This window comes from Oncorhynchus nerka, linkage group LG28 (assembly GCF_034236695.1).
Source record: "Oncorhynchus nerka isolate Pitt River linkage group LG28, Oner_Uvic_2.0, whole genome shotgun sequence".
Taxonomy (NCBI): domain Eukaryota; kingdom Metazoa; phylum Chordata; class Actinopteri; order Salmoniformes; family Salmonidae; genus Oncorhynchus; species Oncorhynchus nerka.
Window position 1 is genome coordinate 8,525,317 of NC_088423.1, and position 15,133 is coordinate 8,540,449.

The 15,133-nt window shown below is 45.3% G+C and overlaps 1 pseudogene; it reads left to right on the forward strand.

Annotated features, from left to right (window-relative positions):
- Positions 1 to 317: 317 nt before the first annotated feature.
- The window catches only part of LOC115122763 (protein TANC2-like), a 224,648-nt pseudogene continuing 209,832 nt past the window's right edge, over positions 318 to 15,133 (forward strand).

A 15,133-nucleotide genomic window follows, 5' to 3' on the forward strand; every position in this document is an offset into this window, starting at 1 on the left:
ACATCAGGGACAGACTGATATTCTGCAAAAGGTACAGGGATTGGACTGCTGAGGACTGGGGTAAAGTAATTTTCTCTGATGAATCCCCTTTCCGATTGTTTGGGGCATCCATCAACTTCATGTAATTGCCAATAAAAGACTTTGAAACGTATGAAATGCTTGTAATTATACTTCAGTATTCCATAGTAACATCTGACAAAAATATCTAAAGACACTGAAGCAGCAAACTTTGTGGAAATTAATATTTGTGTCATTCTCAAAACTTTTGGCCATGACTGTAGAGCTGTACTTGGACATTATTATTTTCATGTGAGAAAATGCAGACTCACAAAGGTAGGTTGATCCAAAAAGGGCTGATAAGTTGAGAGATCTTCTTATGTTGGGATCCTCTAGGAGTAGCTCCCAGAACTCTTCCTTCATCTCAGTGGTTGCCCGCGATTTCACCCGAATGTCATTTTGAAGGGTGAGAATTTCAGTTTCTGCTACAGTTGTGTCCAACTGAAAAAGGGATCCCATTTTGGAGGCAAAGACTTCCACATTTATGTCTGTGCCAAATGAAAAGCACATACAAGTGGCAATAGGCTCAAGTGATGCAAAGTCAGTGAAACTACTGTCAAACTCAGATAAGATGCTCTGGACTTGCTCCGCGTAATGTGCACTGTCAATTTCTGAATGCAGGTGTTGAAAGAAGTGCAGGTCTTTACGTTGCGGTTTCCTTGAGAGCACTTGTATTTTGCATTTAAAAGTGTTCACAGAGCTGATCATATCGATAACATGTTTGCCTTTTCCTTGCAGCTCTACATACAGTTCATTAAGCATGTAAGTTAGGTCAGTGATAAAAGCTAAATCCAGGAGCCACAGCATGTCTGGAGACCTTGAGAAACTCCTTGATTTCAGGCAACAACTCACTGAATCTCCCTAAAAATGTACCTTGGCTCGGCCACCTCACATCCGTGTGCAGTACCAGGTCTGTATGCTCCGCTTCAGTCTCTTCTAAGTGAGCGCGAAATAGCCTCCACTGTAGGCTTTTTGCTCGAATAGAACACACAATCTTCATAGCAACATCCATCACCTTTTTCATGTTTAACATCTTCCGCACAAAACTCGCTGATGAATTACGCAGTGATAACTAAGAAAGTCCGGGAAAGAATCATCTTGTTTGCACAATGCAACGACCCACTGCCGCCTACCATAGCGGGTGCCCCATCGGTAGTGATGGAGACAAGCTTACACAAGGGCAGTTGGAATTTGTTAGTAAACTCCAGAAAAGCTTGAAAAACATCTTCGCCTCTTCTATGTGGCAAAATGGCGAGTAGTTCCTCCTTTGTTCTCATGTTGTCAAATACCATTCTGATGAAAATGCATAGCTGTGCCACATCTACCATATCTGTGGACTTGACCAACATCAAAGCTGGGACCGAGAGACTGAAAAACAGCTTCTATCTCAAGGCCATCAGACTGTTAAACAGCCATCCCTAAAATTGAGTGGCTGCTGCCAACACACTGACTCAACTCCAGCCACTTTAATAATGGGAATTGATGGGAATTGATGTAAAATATATCACTAGCCACTTTAAACAATGCTACTTAATATAATGTTTACATACCCTACATTATTCATCTCATATGTATACGTATATACTGTACTCTATATCATCTACTGCATCTTTATGTAATACATGTATCACTAGCCACTTTAAACTATGCGACTTTGTTTACATACTCATTCATATATCTTGTGTGTATAAGGTAGTAGTTTTTTAATTGTTAGTTAGATTACTCGTTGGTTATTACTGCATTGTCGGAACTAGAAGCACAAGCATTTCGCTACACTCACATTAACATCTGCTAACCATGTGTATGTGACAAATAACATTTGATTTGATTTGATTTCCATGGCTCTTGGTTCCGCAGTCATTTTAATTTACACTGTAAGAAATCCTACATGTAGTGAAGAAAGTACTTCATATTAATACCCTGTTCACAATGCCACTAGAAGCACATGATTATTATGCTGATGATTCTGCTTCCTCCTGCAGGTGGCAGTATAGACAGTGACTGTGCCTTTGAGGGTGACTACGCCCTGCCCCCCCTGTCTATGACCGACGGCATGCAGCACATCCGCATCATGGAGGGTGTGTCACGCTCCCTGCCCTCCTCCCCACTGCTCACACACCAAACCATCAGCGTCCGGCTGCCGACCGCCAAGAAGCTCGCAGGTACATGCAACACAGCAGAACTCCCATAGGCCATCTGATTAACCAACCACCTAATGTCACTCATTCGTGTTGGAATGTCGTGTGAGGAAATTCAAAACAGCCAGTTACATGATGGTAACTGTGGTGGGATGCTTACGTCAATGATCACTGATGCGGGTCAACAAAATCCATAAATGATCAACCACAGCCCTCCCAGGTCAAGGCCCACTAATAATCACTCCAGCCTTACCTACTAATAGCTGGGCTGGGATGCCAGGTCAAGACCCACTAAGAATCACTCCAGCCTTACCTAATAGCTGGGCTGGGATGCCAGGTCAATACACAGTAAGAATCACTCCAGCCTTACCTAATAGCTGGGTTGGGATGCCAGGTCAAGACCCACTAAGAATCACTCCAGCCTTCCCTAATTTCTGGACTGGGATGCCAGGAATGGCAGATATGAGCTGTGGTCGGTCGTTTGTTTTTTATGTGAAAATGTATGAATATAGAAATGCTGCCGCAGTATTTTTGCCTTAAGTATCTGAAGTGAGTGAGTGTGAAACACATTATCCACATTCACCATTAGGGCGTGGGCACCACTCTCATCCTCTTAATTGAACCTAGTTGTATTAACCCTCTCCTATACGCTACTGGGCCAGTTAAAAACTGTGTCGTCTTCACTGAGGTTGCTGCTTGCTGCTGCTGGAGGAGAAGACTTTGTGTTGTTGGTGACAGGAGCAAGGATAGGTGGGGTTGGATTGGAGGTAATGGGGCCTGAAAATTAGATTTCATAGCAAGCTAATCTTCTGCAGCCAAATCTCTTTCTGTCTATTCAATTCAAGGGCTTTTTGGCATGGGAAATATATGTTTACATTACCAAAGCAAGTGAAATATGCATCTCTCAATAGCAAGGCTACGCTCACAATAGTCTGTACAGAGTCAAAGCTTTCCCTAATTTTGGGTCAGTCACACTGGTCGGTATTCTGCCACTGTGTACTCTCTGTTTAGAGACAAATAGCATTTTAGTTTGCTGTAAATTCTTTCCAATGTGTCAAGTAATTATCTTCTTGTTTTCTCATGATTTGGTCTATTTGTGTTGCTGTCCTGGGTCTCTCTCTCTCTCTCTCTACCTTTCTATTTCTCTTCCTCCCTCTTTCGTGCAGAACATTCAGCCTAATTTACTGAAAGCACTTTCATCTGCTTCGGGGAGCTTCATTGTGTTTGTTGTTATCTTGTTGACGGTTGTCTCATAGAGGAACGCTGTTGTCAGTGTTGTTAAAGAATAGCTTGACTAATGACCCAGACCCGGTTCTCATTCTCCCTTAGTTCTGCATGTCTTTATCTCACAGTTTGGGTGTGAGCTCTGTAATTGTGTATTAATGCACAGTCATTCAATTTATGATTTTTAATTTGCCTTGTTAATGCAATATAGTCATGATTATGTTTGGCCAGTGTAGGCCGCCGTTGTAAATAAGAATGTGTTCTTAACTGGCTTGCCTAGTTAAATAAAGGTTAAAATAAATAAATAGAAATATTACAATGAACAGATTGGGCATGATCTCGAGCACCCCAGCCTTCTTCCCACTCTAATGAATTCAACCCAGTGCCACTCCTTAAACCGCCTGTCAGTGCCAAATTACAGTATGGGCAGCAGGGCATCTGAGCTCAAGGTTTCATCCAAAATGGCACCCTATTCCCTTTATAGTGCACTACTACTTGTAGTGCGCTCAATGTCAGTGATGGCTGTTTGAACAGTCTGATGGCATTGAGATAGAAGCTGTTTTTCAGTCTCTCGGTCCCAGCTTTGATGCACCGTTACTGACCTCGCCTTCTGGATGATGGCGTGATGAACATCGATGGGGCTACAGTGGAGCGGGTCGAGTTTCAAGTTCCTTGGTGTCCAGATCATCAACAACCTATCATGGTCCAAACACACCAAGACAGCTGTGAACAGGGCAACACAACAGCTCCCTCCCCCCCCACCCCCCCAGGAGACTGAAAAGATTTGGCATGGGTCCAATTTTATTGTGTTACTTTTTATCATTATTATTTATTTATTTTACTTTAGTTTATTTGGTAAATATTTTCTTAACTCTTTCTTGAACTGCATTTTTGGTTAAGGGCTTGTAAATAAGCATTTCACGGTAAGGTCTACATCTGTTTAGGAAATCATTGAGTTTCTAATTGAATCCCCTCCTCTCAGTCCGCTCTCTCTGCCTGCATGGAGGTTTCACCCAGGGGTCTCAACTGCTCTGAACCCAACCTGTGAACTGGATTGGAGAGGTGGGCAGGAGCTGGCAAAGGGTTACCTTTGGCTTTTCCCCGTTACAGAGCCAGCAGTGCCATGGTTTGTGTCCCAGAAGGCACCCTATTCCCTATGGGCTCTGGTCAAAAGTAGTGTACTATGAAGTGCCACAGTTACCCCGGCTGGTGGGTTAGGGATAGAGTTAGGGGTAGGTTGTTGTTCGGGGGAGCAAACAAAGTGACAGACACGCACACAGGAAGGCAGGAGAGAGAAGCTATGAACAGCAGACAAAGAGAGAGAAAGAAAGAGAGAATTAGAGAGATCACACTTAAATTCACACAGGACACCGGATAATACAGGAGAAGTACTCCAGATATAACAGACTGACCCTAGCCCCCTGACACATAAATTACTGCAGCATAAATACTGGAGGCTGAGACAGGAGGGGTCAGGAGACACTGTGGCCCCATCCGATGATACCCCCGGACAGGACCAAACAGGAAGGATATAACCCCACCCACTTTGCCAAAGAACAGCCCCCACACCACTAGAGGGATATCTTCAACCACCAACTTACCATCCTGAGACAAGGCCGAGTATAGCACACAAAGATCTCCGCCATGGCACAACCCAAAGGGGGGCGCTAACCCAGAGAGGAAGATCACATCAATGACTCAACCCACTCAAGTGACGCACCCCTCCTAGGGACGGCATGAAACAGCCCCAGTAAGCCAGTGACTCAGCCCCTGTAATAGGGTTAGAGGCAGAGAATCCCAGTGGAAAGAGGGGAACCGGCCAGGCAGAAACAGCAAGGGCGGTTCGTTGCTCCAGAGCCTTTCCGTTCACCTTCACACTCCTGGGCCAGACTACACTCAATCATATGACCCACTGAAGAGATGAGTCTTCAGTAAAGACTTAAAGGTTGAGACCGAGTTTGCGTCTCTCACATGGGTAGGCAGACCATTCCATAAAAATGGAGCTCTATAGGAGAAAGCCCTGCCTCCAGGTGTTTGCTTAGAAATTCTAGGGACAATTAGGAGGCTTACAACTTGTGACCGTAGCATACGTGCAGTTATGTACGGCAGGACCAAATCAGAGAGATAGGTAGGAGCAAGCCCATGTAATGCTTTGTAGGTTAGCAGTAAAACCTTGAAATCAGCCCTTGCCTTGACAGGAAGCCAATGTAGAGAGGCTAGCACTGGAGTAATATGATCACAATTTTTGGTTCTCGTCAGGATTCTAGCAGCCGTATTTAGCACTAACTGAAGTTTATTTAGTGCTTTATCCGGGGTAGCCGGAAAGTAGAGCATTGCAGTAGTCCAACCTATTAGTAACAAAAGCATGGATTAACTTTTCTGTATCATTTTTGGACAGAACGTTTCTGATTTTTTCAATGTTACGTAGATGGAAAAAAAGCTGTCCTTGAAACAGTCTTGATATGTTCGTCAAAAGAGAGATCAGGTCCAGAGTAACGCAGAGGTCCTTCAGAGTTTTATTTGAGACGACTGTACAACCATTAAGATTAATTGTCAGATTAAAAATAAAAAAAAATAAAAAAAGCATCTCTGTTTTGTCCGAGTTTAAAAGTAGAATGTTTGCAGCCATCCACTTCCTTATGTCTGAAACACAGGCTTCTAGCGAGGGCAATTTTGGGGCTTCACCATGTTTCATTGAAATGTACAGCTGTGTGTCATCCGCATAGCAGTGAAAGTTAACATTATGTTTTTGAATGACATCCCTAAGAGGTCAAATATATAGTAAAAACAATAGTGGTCCTAAAACGGAACCTTGAGGAACACCGAAATGTACAGTTGATTTGTCAGAGGACAAACCATTCACAGAGACAAACTGATATCTTTCCAACAGATAAGATCTAAACCAGGCCAGAACTTGTCCGGGTAGACCAATTTGGGTTTCCAAGCTCTCCAAAAGAATGTGGTGATCGATGGTATCAAAAGCAGCACTAAGGCCTAGGAGCACGAGGACAAATGCAAAGCCTCGTTCTGATGCCATTAAAAGGTCATTTACCACCTTCACAAGTCCAGTCTCAGTGCTATGATGGGGTCTGAAACCAGACTGAAGCATTTCGTATACATTGTTTGTCTTCAGGAAGGCAGTGAGTTGCTGCGCAACAGCCTTTTCTAAAAATGTTGCGAGGAATGGAAGATTCGATATAGGCCGATAGTTTTTTATATTTTCTGGGTCAATGTTTGGCTTTTTCAAGAAAGGCTTTATTACTGCCACTTTTAGTGAGTTTGGTACACATCCGGTGGATAGAAAACAGTTTATTATGTTCAACATAGGATGGCCAAGCACAGGAAGCAGCTCTTTCAGTAGTTTAGTTGGAATAGGGCCCAGTATGCAGCTTGAAGGTTTAGAGGCCATGATTAGTTTCATCATTGTGTCAAGAGATATAGTACTAAAACACTTGAGTGTATCTCTTGATCCTAGGCCCTGGACATGCACTTAATTCTGATACTATAGAATGGAAGCGTGCTATGCGATCTAGCCTGTGTTCGACTGAGAGACAGCAACCCGAATCAGGGCAGTATTTGCAGCCTAACAATGGTGTTGTACCGCGGCTGGAGCCCTGGGAGAACCTGGGTTTTTGCAGTGTGTTGAAAGTGAGTTGTCCGTGGAGCAGCAGCTGGTGGACAAGAGTGAGCAGGAGGCGGCGACTGCGGCGGTGCAGCCAACCATTCAGATCGGTGTTGAACCATGCTCGGAACCGAGGGAGCAAGGCTGCGTCGGGGCGACTTCCACGGAGAGCGAGAGTGATGAAGGTGGCGGTGTGTTGTCCAGAATTGAAGGTTGGAGTAATGGCTTTTTGACTGAATTTGAACACTTTGCTATGGGTTAAAACCCTTCAGTTAAACGAATTGACAATAGCCGCACCAGTCTATCCCGAGTACGGGAATTCCAAAGGGCAAGGCCGATGAAGGACTGTGTTCTCTGGATGACTACAGACGTGTGTCTGAGTGGTATGGCCTATGTGAAGACCGTTGTTTGGCACCATCCACGTTAAAAATGTACAGAGTCGATGTTTGAAGTTTCCTAAATGATCTTATTCAGTTACGGCTGCATAGACTGTAGGCTAAAGCCAGTTGAATTCGAAAGGTGTTAATCTGCTTGGAAAAGATTGACAGGGATTCGCGGCAGAGCCAGGCAACGCACAGGGCAAAATTTCGCAAACTCTGCAGGGACGAGGTGCTCAGCGCTGCAGAGTGAAGCCGGTTTGTCGAGCTAAGTAATCAAGCTATTCCTTCGGTTCTCAGTAGGCTGGAGGTCCGAGCCACCTTTGCTGACAGACGTAGGTTTGCGGCTCTCATGTCCAGCCGTTTGGCCATATTTAATGGAACTCGATGATCCCCAGTCACCATGTTCAGTGAGAGGAAGTTTTCTGAAGTAACCCCGGAAAGTGGGGGTTATCAAATGTGCGTTTCAAGCCACAAAACGAACTATAGCTTCGGTGATTGCAGAATTGTTCTATGTGAGGAGGAATACACTTGGCTTAAACGATTCCATCAGATCAGGCCTCATCTGAGTGGATTCACCTCAGACACAGAACTCTTCTTTTTCACGTCCTGCGGCCAACTGTACGGCAATCTCTGTGAGAGTTCGGCATTGGAATTAAAGTGACCTTCGGTACAATTCGACAAAGCGTTGCTACATTGAACTTTAATCAAGGCTCAGTTACAGACCGGGGAACTGTGGCTGACCATATGTGCCATTCTCTGGAAACGCAGGCACGGTACTACCGGTACCATAATTTGCCTCGTAATGCCAGCCGGGCGGGGTCACTAATTGACGGACAAATCAATCCATGATTCACTGATAAATAAAGAACATTTATTTGAATTTCATCCTTGTCTTTGTGTGTCATTTGGTCACGGTTGAGAATGTATGGAGGCCTGGAATCTTAATGACCAGGGTGTTATGGGGTACCAGGTGCACCGAGCTGAAGTCACAGGCTGAGATAGAGGGCAGGCAGGGTAGAGAGAGTAAGCCCAGAGGAATGGAGATATGGAGCCCCCTTGGTAACCAGTTCAACCACCAGGTACACATGCTGGACTTAGTGCAATGAGAGAGAAGTAGGACTCTGTCATTGAATTAAATTGGGTTACCAGGTGACCTTGGTGGGGGCCCCCCTATGGGGTGTATGGACACGGGTTAGGGAGACCCCATAGGAGGATCCCCCCCCCCCATCATACACTGGTAACCCGTTCAATCACCAGGTCCACAGCCAAACATAGTGCAATTTCTGAGAAGTTGAACATAGCCTGATTTCTGAGAAGTTTGGACTTTGTTTTTCAGAAGATTTTTTTAAACCTCCATAAATTGACAATTGGTGCCCTCCAGTGACTTTTCCCAGTAGTGGGATGGTTGCATAGCGGGCATCGAGGTCTGTATGCCCCCTAAATGCATTTAAAACCTTTTTGAAAATCTAGTCTTGGTTACCCAAAAATAATACTAGGCCCACAGTCAAACAGCCTGATTTCTGAGAAGTGGGGACTTTCTTTTTAAAAACCTCCATAAATCACTAATGCCGGCCCCCATTGATTTGGGCCCGTAGTATGGTGGTCCCATAGTGGGCATTGAGGTCTGGATTTCCCCTAAATGCATTGAAAAACCGTTTTGAAAATCGGGGCCTGGTAACCCATTCAATCACCAGGCCCACGGTTACCCTTAGTCTCTGGAGCGAAAAGAAAAAGTGGGCACTCTCACTTTATCTACCAATTTCTGAATTTAAAAAGAAAAAGATTTTAAAAATACTTCCCTTGGGGCTAGAGGTCCCAAATTTTGGCTCATATCCTCTCTCGTGATTCCTCCGGTAGGGGGGAAGGTGTACGACCAGAAGGGAAATTAAAACAATAAGTTCAAAAATATAATTTTGAATAAAAATTCAAAGTTATTTATATTTTTTACATATATATATTTTTTAAATATATTTTATTTAAAAAAAGTATATATATATATATATATATAATAAAAAAATATATATATATCTTTCCTTTTTTTTTATATAGATATATATATATATACATTTTTTTTTTCTATTTTCTTCTTAATAAATAGATGTATTTTAGTCTAATCTTAAATATATTTTTATATAGATCTCGTCTATTGCTGCTTTATACCTACTTTCCATTTAATTTATATTGAAGTATTGATAAGACTAGACTAGACGACACATACCAAGGGGGCGCCACTAGGGGCCTACCCACAGCACATAGGGCATACATGAGGTTGTCCATGGTCCGGCGGGGGGTAAGCTAAGATGATAGCCTCGGGCGGACATAGTAGGGAGGCGAGGGCTAGCCCAAACCCTCCACGCATGGTGCTAGTCAGGAACCGGGACCTCCCGAAATGGTCTCACATCTTTAAGCGGCTTGAGTATTTAATGACTCCCCAGCCCTCCCGGCGCTTTGGCAACGCCGGCGGCAGAGCACCCGGAGGCCCCCCTAACCTGAAACCTTTGTCTGCCAACTATGGTCTCTCGCTCTGACGAAGGGCGGGGGAAAGGAGGGCAACCTCCCCAACTCCGCCTAGCCACGAGCCTCTGGTTGAGGTAGAGCAAACTGTCTCTGGCATGTTAGCGCAGGGAGGTAAGGGAGGCAGCCTTCTAGTAAAGGCTCTTTCAACCCCTCCTTGTAGTCCACCTGCTACAGGTGTCGACAACAATGCAAACAAGAGCTACCTCGGTACCGGTCCGTTGCAAAGAGGGTCCTGCTGATGGTGACGGCTACCGATCGCTAACGAGAGGGGGTAGTCGTTCCTGGAATATGTGAAATATGGGGCTTTTGGCCAAGCATGAAAATGTGGTGGCGGTTGAACCAGACTCGATGACTTGCAGCGGAGCTCTTGGACACGAATCCTGTCCACCTAGACAGGCGGCCAATCAGAGAACGATGGCCTGAACGCTGCCCCGGCTCCGGCTGAGAGAGGGAGGTCCAAGTTATTGGGAACGGCTGATTCAGTGTTCTGCCGAAATCAGCCCAATCACAGAAGGCTGTGATGAAACAAAAAGCTTGCGTTCCCTGCATACTTGGACAGCTCTAAACTGCGAAGGTTTAAATCGAACGATCGCCCGATGAGAGTGAACATTAAATTACCACAGAAATAACTGGCTTGTGGCGGCCAAGCGTTCATAGCGACGTCGCTTTTTGATCCTTCGATGTCGGCTCTTCCTATCATTGTGAAGCAGAATTCACCAAGTGTTGGATTGTTCACCCACTAATAGGGAAGGTGAGCTGGGTTTAGACCATTGTGAGACAGGTTAGTTTTACTCTACTGATGATGTGTTGTAGGAATAGTAATCCTGCTCAGTATGAGAGGAACCACAGGTTCAGACATTTGGTGTATGTGCTTGGCTGAGGAGCCAATGGTGTGAAGCTACTGAACGCCTATAAGTCAGAATCCCCACTAAACGTAATGATACCGTAGCACCGTGGAGCTTCGGTTGGCCCGGGATAGCCTGCCTCTTTTGGCAGGTGAGTAGGGCCATTTGTGACAGGGCCGGGGTGTGGCCGAATGAGTTGCCGCCCCTCTCCTGATGCGCACCACATGTTTGTGGAGAACCTGGTGCTAAATCACTCGTAGACGACCTGATTCTGGGTCAGGGTTCCGTGCGTAGCAGAGCAGCTCACTCGCTGCGATCTATTGAAAGTCAGCCCTCGATCCAAGCTTTTGTCGGGACAGAAGGCGCCTTCCTCCGCCTTCCCCCTTCTTTACTAACGGGTTACCAGGTGCACAGAGAAGGGCCAGGAGCCAGAGTCCGGGGTTCCCAGAGAAAGAGTGGGAAAGCAGACTAAAGAAGGTGGGGACCTGGGTGTAAAGTACCACCAGCACCTGGTAATCCATGTGTGTGGACTTAGTCTCTGAGCGGAAAGCGGCTGGGTGACCAGGGGCACGAAGGCCGTTTTGGGTGACCAGGGGCACAAAGGCCGTTTTGGGTGACCAGGTGCACATAGGTCGTTTCGGGTGACCAGGGGCACGAAGGCCGTTTTGGGTGACCAGGGGCACGAAGGCTGTTTTGGGTGACCAGGTGCACATACAGTGCCTTGCGAAAGTATTCGGCCCCCTTGAACTTTGCGAACTTTTGCCACATTTCAGGCTTCAAACATAAAGATATAAAACGGTATTTTTTTGTGAAGAATCAACAACAACTGGGACACAATCATGAAGTGGAACGACATTTATTGGATATTTCAAACTTTTTTAACAAATCAAAAACTGATTGGTTGTGCAAAATTATTCAGCCCCTTTACTTTCAGTGCAGCAAACTCTCTCTCTCTAAATTTGTTCCGCCAAAGGGAAATGTGACATTTTCAGCTCCTCCATTCCACAGGTGGAATAACAGAGACAAGTCTATATGAGAAGGTAATTGAAAAGGAGGAATATAATGTCATGAGAACCAGTGGACCTGAACACGTCAATACTAACTGACGAAATCTCTGCATCCAGATTTGCACCTTAATCCCTATTTCGTGCGCTGCCAATAGAGCTCTGCTCAAAAGTAGCGTATACGGAATAGGGTACCATTTAGGACACACACAGTGTTTATCGTTTAGCAGATGTCAGTTAAATAAACCTGTGGTTTTCAGACAATGCCATCCACTGTGTCTGCTTCAGTAAGCTCTAAGGGTTTGTCAATACTGTATGGGTGCGGAAGTCCACTGAACTCTTTTTCACTGTTTTGGAAACACGTGAAACATACTGTATGTCATCGACATGTGATGTGGCATTTGTTAGTCTTTTGAAATACCACAATATCAATGACTGAGAGATGGAAGTCCATAGAGGTGCAGATAAGCTATACATAGTCAAACAGAATCTTATCAGTCATAGACGAGGAGCTTTTCATCTGCCTTTAGATGACCAAGATAGCTCAGTAGTTGTAACTGTTTGCTAATATTCCAGGTTTTGATGGGACCAGCTTAATATAACAGGTTATGAGTTTTACAGATTATACATGAGTCTGCCTGTCTTGGTCTGCTAGGTCTGATGAGAACAGAAAACGTTGTAATGATGTCTACGCCTCATTAGAAGAGAGAGAGCGCGAGAGAGGTGAAGACAACTAGAATTACAATTTAGACCGTCACGGAGGACCAGATTCAATCAACATATTGGTCTATGTTTCCTGCATATCTTTAGGCCAACAACAGAGCATCCCCATCCCTTTATTTAATCTATTCCAAGTAATCCCACCAGCCAGAGAGGAAGAAAGGAAGTTACTGAGACCAAAGAAAGATGAGGAGGAGAAAGAGAGAATATCTACACTATATATACAGCAGTATGTGGACACCCCTTCAAAATAGTGGATTCTATTTCAGTCACACCCATTACTGAGCGGTGTATAACATTGAGCACACAGCCATGCAATCTCCATAGACAAACATTGGCAGTAGAATGGCCGTACTGAAGAGCTTGGTGACATTCAACGTGGCACCGTCATATGATGCCACCTTTCCAAGAAGTCAGTTAGTCAAATTTCTTCCCCGGTCAACTGTAAGTGCTGTTATAGTGAAGTGGAAATGTCTAGGAGCAACAATGGCTCAGCCGTGAAGTGGTAGGCCACACAACCTCAGAACGGGACCGTCAAGTGCTGAAGCGCGTAAAAATCCTCTGTCCTCACCCACTACCGAGTTCCTAATTGCTGCTGGAAGCAACGTTAGTACAATAACTTTTTTTGGGAGCTTCCTGAAATGGATTTCCATGGCCAAGCAGCCGCACATAAGCCTAAAATCACCATGCGCAATGCCAAGCGTCAGCTGGAGTGGTATAAAGCTCGCCACCATTGGACTGTGGAAACGTGTTCTCTGGAGTGAGAAATCACGATTCACCAGACGGCCGAATCTGGGTTTGGCGGGTGCCAGGAGACCGCTACCAAGCCTAAGGTATAGTGCCAAATGTAAAGTTTGGTGGAGGAGGAATAATGGTCTGGGGCTGTTTTTCATGGTTCGGGCTCAGCCCTTTAGTTCCAGTGAAGGGAAATCTTAACGCTACAGCATACAATGACATTCTAGACAATTCTGTGCTTCCAACTTTGTGGTAACAGTTTGGGGAAGGCCCTTTCCTGTTCCAGCATGACAATGCCCCTGTGCACAAAGCGAGGTCCATACAGAAATGGTTTGTCGAGATTGTGTGGAAAAACCTGACTGGCCTGCACAGAGCCCTGACCTCGACCCCATCGAACACCTTTGACTGCGAGCAAGGCCTAATTTCAGTGCACGACCTCGCTAATCCTCTTGTGGCTGAATGGAAGCAAGTTCCCGCAGCAATGTTCCAACATCTAATTAAAAGCCTTCCCAGAAGAGTGGAGGCTGTTCTAGCAGAAAAGGGGGGACCAACTCCATATTAATGCTCATGATTTTGGATTGATATGTTTGATAAGCAGGCGTCCACATACTTTTGATAATGTAGTGTATAAAAATGGCTGCGGCTGTGGGGTAAAAAGGGTCAAATGCGGGCGCATGGAGGCTCGGGCCCAAGAGGGGATTGAGTAACATATTCATAAAGAGACCCTGTCTCCCCCCAGATGATTCTGCCTTAGTTTTTACCCAGATATGTCCTCAAAGCTTCTCACCACTGTGAACTCTGAAACAGTGCCACTTAAATACGACCCTCCCTCCCTTCCTCCTCTTTTATTCCATGTTTTTCTCTCTTTCCATACTCCCTCCTTCCCTCCCTCTTACATACCCTCCTCCTCCCTCTCCGTCCTCCCCGGTGGTTGCCATAACAACAGCAGCACTGCGCCATTCATCTGCTGGTGTACAGAGGAGTCCTGGGCTCCCTGCTCCTGTGGAACTAGCAGTGCCTCTCACATCTATACATAACACTGCTCGCTAAGCGCCGGTCACGGACACGAATGAGCTCGCAATGCATCTATTGGCCCGTTTTTGCCTCTGCTGCTTAGGAAAGGTCTTCTTTTTTTGGAAGGAGAAAGCTGGCCGACTGTCCAAGGATGAGTGAAGATATCAGAGAGAATGTAATCTCAGTGTCCCTCTCTCTCTCTCCCTAGTGACACAGGGACTGCTGCTGCCTGGGTGCCTTCTTCGTCCTCCTCCTCCTCTCGCTTTTCTTGTCACCCTGCCATATCTGCTTCCTGCAACCCATATCATTTTCTGTGGATGAATCGAGCTGACTGAACGGCGTCAGCAACACTGAGACCTGTAGAGGATTACTTTGAAAGAAGAGAGGAGAGGAGGAGAGTCATTATTATTTTTCCTCCTCTGCTTGATATGCTGTGCCGCTTGCTGTGTGGGTACCAACCAAGGGGTCATCGTTGAGGGAGTAAGGTCTGTTTGTGTCACTGGACGGAGAAGGAGGGGAACTGGTGCCATATTCCAGCCTTCCACAATCATGCAGGATCTGACTTGAGAATGGTGAGCCACCTTCAATTAGGGATGGGCACGGTTATTAAAATATCTGAATGGATGTTAGTATCTGATTACTTGTGTGAGTGTTCATTTTTGTAGAGATTTAGATTTAGGCCTTTAATTTATCCTTGTGAAATTGTTACATACACAAGGATATACCATACCACCTCTGCTGTAATTTACCTGGTGTGTTCCAGGCCTGGCCCAGGTTAACAGCCTCTCTGGGGAGTCAGTGTGGAGGAGTGGAGTGGATGTATTCGTCATAGGCTTGAATGCTATTGTTGGTACAGCAAGCTGGGCTTATAAGGAGA